The following is a 10350-nucleotide window of genomic DNA, read 5'->3' as shown; positions in this document are numbered from 1 at the left end:
AATCCTTACTAAGTTATTTATATTGATGAACAAAATGACACATACCTGATGATAGCACAGGCTAGTTAGGGGTCCTCAATTACAGTGTGCAGTGGCTGCATGTTTTCATTCCAGCCAGATTCGTAATTAGAAGCCAAGCTGATAAAGAAACTTGAAATGCAATCATATGGCTCGTTAGTGCTTTCATTCTTCCAAGACATCTCTCTCTTTACGATATTGCAGATTTTTTCATTTTCTGAGAACATTATGAATAGGTTTTGTGGTCCAGAAAGAATTAGTATCTTGTGGTCCTACCCTTCTGTCTCATTTATTTCAAAACACAGTGATGTATCTTCACCATTGTCAATGGTAACATTAGCCAGACAGCTGGTGGTTTCTTTGTCATTTGCACCTCATTATTAACTGACTAGACAAAGAGCCCGTTTCGACAATGTAAGATGAAACGGGCACGAGTGGAATAGTAATAAGTATAAGCACCACAAACCTGATATAGGTGTATTGAATGAATGCGTAATTAGGCCTCGAGCTGTAGTCGAAATCGCCTTTCAGGCCTCTAGAGCTTTAATCAAAGTCGCCTTTCTCTTTGAATTTTTGCGGCTGTAACTCCGCCGCCTGCTGCGATGTTGGTCTCGTAAGGTTTTTCGGGCAGCTGCGCAGAAGGCGACTGCGCATTCGGCTTCGGACAGATGTGAGTGAGTGAGTGAGTGAGTAGGCTGGCGAATTATATATAAGATGGCTGATTAAGAAAACAGGAAACAATTCAAACCCTAACATTCTGTTTAAAACTAAAATAGGTAATTACAAGTTCTGAACCGTAACAAGCGAGTTAACTAAAACTAAACCAAAAAAACATATTGCTTTAGTAGTAAATCAGGGGTACCCAGCTCCGGTCCTGGTGAGCCGTTTTTGCTGCTGATTAACTTGTTTTGCTTTAGTTTTAATTCACGAGACTCGGACCCCTTAGTTGTTTCTTTTCCCTTAATGAGCAGGCAAACAATTAAGAGATACAAAACAAGCCGCCATATGACCTGCTAACTTGAAAATAAAGAAAGTTGAAGGTCTTAGTCATGGAAAACGATTAGAATGAAAACCTGCAGTCAAGTGCGGCCCACCAGGACTCGAGTTGGACACCCCTGTAGTAAATAAATGGGTTCAAATTAAGAAAGTGATTAAATGTGAAAACTTGGCAGCCGCTGTGGACCTCCACGATGTGAATGAGGAGCCCTGGGAGGGAGGGGTTTCAGTATTTTAAGAATGATGGTCTCCACCCAAAGTTGAGGGGCTTTTTTTTATCCCAAAATATTTGTTGGCCAAACTAAGCGCTTGAAAATTTCCAGCGCCGTACCCAGTTGTTCTGTTTAGTTTTTGCCCACCTATACTTGTTATTACTAAGTAGCCCATCTGAGAAATCAAAGAGTAAAGGATGTAACTCGCAACAATGGGGCCATACTCTGACCACAAATTAAAAGTCAGATTTTTGATTGCTTATTACATGGTGGTCTTAGCTGCAGAATGGACATAAAAGCATCATAATCAGACATATACTAATTATTGATTTTTCTATGTTAGTATTCCCTAATTTTAATTCTTATTTATTTTGTCTTTTTTTTCCTCTTTCTTCATCATGTAAAGCACTTTGAGCTACATCATTTGTATGACAATGTGCTATTTAAATAAATATTGTTGCTGACATTTTAAGTACAACTTCTGGTTGTTTTATTACTGAAATTTGGCTTAAACATCCATCCATCCATCCATTTTCCAACCCGCTGAATCCGAACACAGGGTCACGGGGGTCTGCTAGAGCCAATCCCAGCCAACTCAGGGCACAAGACAGGAACCAATCCCGGGCAGGGTGCCAACCCACCGCAGTTGGCTTAAACATCCAGACTCTATTCCCCTTCAAGGCCTGGTTTGATGGTTTTATGTATTTCCACAAATCATACAGTAGAAGATAAAGAGACTAAGTTTGGGTTTATCATAAATCCTTTGAGATCCCGATACTGCCAGAAGGGATCCTACCCTGTTGAGCCTTTCAGTAAAGACCTTAACCTGAAAATTGCTCTGGGACGTGGTACAACGGCTGACCCTATGCTCTGACCCCCAAAGGTCATGCGAAAAGACCGTTTCCACTCGGGAATTAAAGTCTATCAAAATGTAGTCTAGCAAGAGTATATTAGACATTAAAAATAGTTTATTACTTTGCATACCTCCTGGTTTTTAATATCTCCTTCTAAATCAGGTTTGCAACCTTTAATCAGAATTGGTTGTCAATTATGCTCAAGTAACTTTATTCTGACACTTTTAAAAGTCTCACGTATGTGGAAACAAACCCTTTCAGTTGATTTTTTTTATTCCCGAGTTGATTTATGTGGGGATTTTCCAAGTTGTGAATTTCTCAAAATATTCTCCCAATTATACTTTAAAATTTATTGGAGTTATTGAAAGCTTGTATCAGAGTGCACAAGTAAAAAAAATAAATACGTGTAGAACAGACTGAGCGGTTTATATGAACATCTGATGGAGGCTGAAACATGGTCTTAAACTTATTTTTTTTATTGTGGAAATAAACTCTTTATTTTCTTAATATTTCTTTAATGTTTTCATGAAAAAGATCAACTTTGGGTTTTCAATGGAAAAAAGTGTTGATTTCCCTAGAATGCGTTTTGAGCATTTTTGGAGACATTTGTGTCAATGGTTATAATTTTAATAATTCTTATGACACTGCGCATTTGTTTGTGTTGAGGGCTGATTGAGCGACAATCCAACCAGTCCGTTTTCAAGCTAAATTCTAGTAAAATTGATACTGACATCCGCCAAACCACTGCTCAGAAGTTCACGAAGTTTGACACACACATTTAAGACTTTGAAAGACTTTTGTGAATTTGAAATTCAAGTTTTGAGCTTTAAAACTGAAGACAATTCAAATGCAGCCAAATTCTTTTGATTACATGTTATGCCTTTATTACGTTGCCTTTGCGGTGGACTAAAACATACAAAGTAAAACTTCGATGGCATTGCATCTTGCACTGATATTCACTTCTTAATGATTTGGACTGACTGTCATTACAATGTCACCTGTCAAGGGGCGCGATATGTTAGGCAGCAAGTGGACAGGAAGTTCCTGAAGGCAATATGTTGGAAGCAGGAAAAATGGGCAAGTGTAAGGATCTGAGGGACTTTGACAAGGGCCAAATCATGAAGGCTAGATGACTGGATCAGAGCAGCTCCAAAACGGCAAGTCATGTGCAGCATTTCCACTATTCAGTAGTTAATGCCTACTAAAAGTGGTCCAAAAATCGACAAGTGGTCATGGGAACCCAAGGCTCACTGATAGGTGTGGGGAGTGAAGGCCAGCTAGTCTGGTCCAATCCCAAAGAAGAGCTACTGTGATACAGATGACTGACAAGAGAGAAAGTGTCAGAACACACAGTACCTCCGACTGGCCAGAGTGCCCATGTGGACCTGTCCAGTTTGAGCTAACAAATAATGGCAGTTGGTTTGTGACAGACTTTCGATAAAGAGCTGCTTTACTAATCAGAGTATTTAAAATTAAAAGGGCATGTCCCCTGGGTTAATGGTACAATGTGCCCTCAATAATCATAATAATACATTTTATTTAGATTCTATAGTACTGAAAAACAAAGTGTATATAGTGGACAACAAAGCCGCACGTTCACTTGTCTGTATGGAGTGTATCTATTGAATGAAATAGCAAAGCTCTCTGCAAGGCACACTCTGTCCCAAATCAATAAATGAAATGTTATCAACTCTTCTCTGGTTTTCTTTCAAATAAAGGTAACCTGAAATCCTGACTGACTTGCACAGTTGTGGTTATTATTAATAGGAGTGACTTTATGGATTTCTTTAACAATAAACCAGGTAATGAAAAATCTCCCAGTATTGGATAACATCAAATTCTAAATTAATGACATAACAGGCTTTATAAAGCGAATGCAGCTTACCTCCTGTCCTTAACACTCACCTCTCAGGTGCAGTAGCTTTACAGCCCATAATGATGTCCTCATGGTATCCCATGCCAGCAGCCCATGCCATTGTACCCTTGCTGGGGCATCCAGTAATTCATAGACCAAGGATGGGCAAGTGAGGGGACTGACACGATCTAAGGTAGGAAAAAAAAGAATCCAAGCATCCACTGTGCATCAATGAAAATCAGAGTTCTTGGATGAATAAATAAATATGGTTAAAAATATCCCTTTAAAACACGACAGCCTTCTAAAACAGTCACTTTGAGACAGATTATATAAAATCAGTGTGTTCAAAACTATTTAAAACAAAGGATCCCCTTTGGAAGCATATTATGGTACTGACCTGGAGTATCACAACAAGTTCAGCCCCTCCTGAGAATTCCAGCCAGATCCCGAGCAACATTCCTATGCCCATCATTTCCCCAAGTCCTGCACTCAGTAGCAGCTTCACTCGCTTCCCTCCTGTCCTTTCCTTCCACTTGCCTGCCACCTTCTGCCTTTACTGCTACTTGAAAGTTGCTTGGCAGATCCGGACCTCTTCACCCTGCTGGATTGCACTTCTGTCTTCCTGTCGTGTGTCTGCTGGATCCTGCTTAAGGCTCACACCATCCTATTCCTGCTCTTGTCTTTCTTTCTTTGTCTCTCTCTCACTTTCTTCATTTCTTTTAGATAGATACTGTAGATAGAACTTTATTTGTCCCCAGGGGGAAATTTGGAAGTTTACAGAAGCTCTTTAAATAAGTAAATACACAAATGGTTAAATAAGTAGTGTGTGTATATATATATATATATATATATATATATATATATATATATATATATATATATATATATACAGTGGTGTGAAAAACTATTTGCCCCCTTCCTGATTTCTTATTCTTTTGCATGTTTGTCACACAAAATGTTTCTGATCATCAAACACATTTAACCATTAGTCAAATATAACACAAGTAAACACAAAATGCAGTTTTTAAATGATGGTTTTTATTATTTAGGGAGAAAAAAAATCCAAACCTACATGGCCCTGTGTGAAAAAGTAATTGCCCCCTTGTTAAAAAATAACCTAACTGTGGTGTATCACACCTGAGTTCAATTTCCGTAGCCACCCCCAGGCCTGATTACTGCCACACCTGTTTCAATCAAGAAATCACTTAAATAGGAGCTGCCTGACACAGAGAAGTAGACCAAAAGCACCTCAAAAGCTAGACATCATGCCAAGATCCAAAGAAATTCAGGAACAAATGAGAACAGAAGTAATTGAGATCTATCAGTCTGGTAAAGGTTATAAAGCCATTTTTAAAGCTTTGGGACTCCAGCGAACCACAGTGAGAGCCATTATCCACAAATGGCAAAAACATGGAACAGTGGTGAACCTTCCCAGGAGTGGCCGGCCGACCAAAATTACCCCAAGAGCGCAGAGACGACTCATCCGAGAGGTCACAAAAGACCCCAGGACAACGTCTAAAGAACTGCAGGCCTCACTTGCCTCAATTAAGGTCAGTGTTCACGACTCCACCATAAGAAAGAGACTGGGCAAAAACGGCCTGCATGGCAGATTTCCAAGACGCAAACCACTGTTAAGCGAAAAGAACATTAGGGCTCGTCTCAATTTTGCTAAGAAACATCTCAATGATTGCCAAGACTTTTGGGAAAATACCTTGTGGACTGATGAGACAAAAGTTGAACTTTTTGGAAGGCAAATGTCCCGTTACATCTGGCGTAAAAGGAACACAGCATTTCAGAAAAAGAACATCATACCAACAGTAAAATATGGTGGTGGTAGTGTGATGGTCTGGGGTTGTTTTGCTGCTTCAGGACCTGGAAGGCTTGCTGTGATAGATGGAACCATGAATTCTACTGTCTACCAAAAAATCCTGAAGGAGAATGTCCGGCCATCTGTTCGTCAACTCAAGCTGAAGCGATCTTGGGTGCTGCAACAGGACAATGACCCAAAACACACCAGCAAATCCACCTCTGAATGACTGAAGAAAAACAAAATGAAGACTTTGGAGTGGCCTAGTCAAAGTCCTGACCTGAATCCAATTGAGATGCTATGGCATGACCTTAAAAAGGCGGTTCATGCTAGAAAACCCTCAAATAAAGCTGAATTACAACAATTTTGCAAAGATGAGTGGGCCAAAATTCCTCCAGAGCGCTGTAAAAGACTCATTGCAAGTTATCGCAAACGCTTGATTGCAGTTATTGCTGCTAAGGGTGGCCCAACCAGTTATTAGGTTCAGGGGGCAATTATTTTTTCACACAGGGCCACGTAGGTTTGGAATTTTTTTTCTCCCTAAATAATAAAAACCACCATTTAAAAACTGCATTTTGTGTTTAATTGTGTTATATTTGACTAATGGTTAAATGTGTTTGATGATCAGAAACATTTTGTGTGACAAACATGCAAAAAAATAAGAAATCAGTAAGGGGGCAAATAGTTTTTCACACCACTGTATATATATATATATAATATATATATATACACAGTAAAAGTAAAAACTACGTGAACCCCTAGGAATTATCTATATGTATGTCTAATTCCTATATAAAACATGGTTGTATCTTCATGTCAGTCACAATAATGAACAAACACAGTCTCCTAAAGATACACAGATTTTCAGAGAATTTTTGACCATGTTGAATAAATCATTCAAACTGTGAAACTGACGGTTGGAAAAAGTAAGTGAACTCTAAGCTAATGACTTTATAAAAAGCTCATTGCAGTCAGAATTTAGCACACCTGGAATCCATTTAATGAAACGAGTTCAGAGGTGTGGCCTAGAATTACTTTGATTGATCACAAACACTATAAAGTTTGAGTCTGAGCTTTTGACAAGAAGCATATCCACATGGGAATCACGCCTCACACAAAAGAGCTGTCTGAAGAGCTACAATCGAGAATTGTTAATCTACATAAGGCTGGAAAGGGTTACAAAGTCATCTCAAAGATTTTAGATATTCATCAGTCTACTGTTAGGCAAGTTGTCTATAAATGGAGACAATTTGGTATTGTGGCTACTCTACCTAGAAGTGGGCGCCCTGCCAAGATGACCCCAAGAGCACAACGCAAAGTCAGCAGTGAGGTAAAGAAGAACCCTAGAGTGACAGCAAAGGACTTGAAGAAGTCATTAGAACTGGCTAACATCTCTGTTCATGAGTCAACTATACACAAAACATTGAACAAGAAATTAGTCCATGGCAGGACACCAAGAAGGAAGAAACTGCTATCAAAAAAGAGCATTGCTGAACACCTGGGGCCTCATGTATAACACCATGCGTAGAACTCGCACTATAACAAGGAGTAAGCACAAAGGCGGGAATGTGCGTACGCACAGAAATATCCAGATGCAGGAATTTGTATATACGCAAACTTTCACGATCTTCCACTACATAAATCCCGATCAGCGTGAAAAGTAACACACGTGCATGCGCCTTCTGTCCTGCCCCAACTCCTCCCAGAATTATGCCTCTTTGAATATGCAAATCAATATAAATAGCCTTCTGTGAAAAGACAATGGGAAAAGCACGGGGGGAAATATAAGAATTTCAGCGAATACCAAGTGGAGGCAAAGACAAAACGTACTATTTGTTGGTTTAAACAGTGGTATAATCAACAAAAGGCAGTTGATCGAGTGACAGGGTGTTGGAGAAACTCGAAGGCTCAAGTTCACAAAGTCGCACAGTGCCCGAAATAAAAAAGAAATCACATATCAAAGTCGACGTGAAAAGGCAAGTCGTAGCCCACCGTCTGAGTGTCATATGAAAGCTCATTAGGGTACAGACAAAACAAGTAGGCACACAGTGGGAAAAAGGCACGAAATGTCAACTTTAATCTTGAAATTTCCACTTTAAGCACATAGTTTATTTTGCCATTAAAGTAGAACATTGTAAAGTTAATCTTAAAATCGTTTAATTTACTAATTTCTCAAATCCCATCGTAACTAAAGTAGGACGTTAAATGCTTTGTTTTGTATTTGATCTTCTATGTGCTCTGTGTGTGAATCACTACCTGCTTCTTAAATGGGCTTTCTTTTTCTCCGACAGGACACATAATCCATTGCATTTGTGATATTACAGCTCTCTGAATAATTAAAATACTGAGATGTATATGTGATATTTTCATGATGATAGGAATGAAAGCATGTTATTAAACATGGGAACACGGTGGCACAGTGCTTGTTCATGTCTCATGGAAGAGGCTTGCGGCGCCATGCGCGACCTTCAATGAAATAATTTATTACAGCAGTACTGTCTCTTTCAAACGTACTAACCTCCAATTCCTGTCCTTACTTTTCTTTCTCCAAATACCCAATCGCCACACAATCAGCTATGCAATAGACGTGAAGCCATCTGTAAGCTTAAAATGCCGATTCTTCAAAACTTTTAAGGAACATTGAAATATCTTCATAGTACATGTTTAATTATTCTATCCATCTATCCTTCTGGTGTCGCGTCAGCACCAGCAAGAATACAACGCAATGCAGGAACAATCCATGAACTAGCTAGCGCTGCGGCACCGTGTCCTCACATGTTTTATTATTAACAATACAGATTATTTAAATGAAGTTAAAGTTTTATCTGTATAATATAATGAACATATATTGCTGCATTTCATCTTAAAAATGATATCGTCATCATATGTAAATACGTGCTTTATAAAGTCACTCAGGTTGTGCAATATTATAACTGTAGTGCAAGTTTACAGTGAGGTGATTGTACTTATAAGTACAAGCAGTTCTACAAGGAGCACTTGATGGACTGATTGAGTGCGTTTATAGTTCTTGGGATGAAACTGTTTCTGAACCGCGACTTGATACAGGAAAGGCTTTGAACCAGTTTGCCGTGGCTAAGGCAGCGTCTGCTTCATGCTGTATTCCTGATAATTCTCTTTCCGATCAGCTGCTGCTGTGATTCCCCACTCAGATACAGTGATATAAATACTCCGAGTGGTGCAATGAGAGTAATATGGAAAAAGATGATCTGCTGTGGCAACACCTAATGGAATCAGCTGAAAGAAGATGAAGAAGGTGCAGTGAGAGTTACAACGCTAAAGCTTTTATTGTATTTGGAATACTTTGGCTATTCCCTGGACCATTATATTGCTGCAGGTTAATTACAATCAGATGCATTACACTAATAAACAATATGCAGTTAGTTTCAGTGTATTTATAAAGCCGCATCAGGAATGTGGAGCTAAGAAAGAAAGGGTGACCACACAGGAACAGTAGCACTGCTTTGACGCTGGGTGCCGCCAGTCTGCAAAACCGAGCGGAGAAATTGCGTACGCCAGGGTATGAGGTACCGTGGAAATGTGTGTGGCTTTACGGCAAGTTTAGGTTTTATACATCGCGATTTGAGCATGGAAACGTTCTTACGCAACATTTCTGTGCGTACGCACCATTTATACATGAGGCCCCTGAAGTTTGCGAAAGAGCACTTGGACACTCCACAACGGTATTGGAAAAATGTTTTGTGGAGTGATGAAACCAAAATTGAACTATCTGAGAGGAACAAGCAGAACTTCATTTGGCGTAAAAAGGGCTCTGCACATCAACATCAAAACATCATCCCTGCAGTAAAGTATGGTGTAGGGAACATCATGATTTGGGCCTGCTTTGCTGCATCAGGGCCCAGACAGATTGCCATCACTGAGGAGAAAATGAATTCACAAGTTTATCAACAATTTCTCCAGGATAATGTGAGGGTGTCTGTCCGTCAACTTAAGCTCAGAAGAGGCTGGGTGATGCAACAGGACAATGACCCCAAACATCGCAGCAAATCCACAGCACAATGGCTTCAGAAGAACAAATTCCGCCTTTTGGAGTGGCCCAGTCAGAGCCCAGATCTCAATTCTATTGAGATGCTGTGGAATGTGTTGAAGAGAGCCATACATTGAAGACAACCAAAGAATATTGAAGAGTTAAAGCTGTTCTGCAGGGAAGAATGGGCTCAAATTCCCCCCACACAGTGTGCAGGTCTGATCTGCAGTTACAGGAAGTGCCTGGTTGAGGTCATTGCTGCCAAAGGAGGGTCAACCAGTTATTAAATCCCAAGGTTCACTTACTTTTTCCACTACCATTGTGAACATTGAATCCGTTTGTAAAATAAAGACATGAAAAAGTAGAATTTTTTGTGTGTCATTGGCTTAAGCTCATTGTGTATATCAGTACCTGTGACTTAGATGAAGATCAGATCACTTTTTATGACCAATTCATGCAGTAAACCAGATGATTCCAAAGGGTTCACATACTTTTTGCTTTGACTGTATATATATATATATACTGTGGTGGACAGCTGGCGCCCTTGCCCAGCCGGAACGCCTCTATGCTGAGAGGACCAGGGGAGCCAGCCTATCCAGAAC

Source organism: Erpetoichthys calabaricus, chromosome 9 (genome assembly GCF_900747795.2).
Source record: "Erpetoichthys calabaricus chromosome 9, fErpCal1.3, whole genome shotgun sequence".
In the NCBI taxonomy this organism is placed as follows: Eukaryota; Metazoa; Chordata; class Cladistia; order Polypteriformes; family Polypteridae; genus Erpetoichthys; species Erpetoichthys calabaricus.
Note: the sequence above shows the minus strand (reverse complement) of the source record.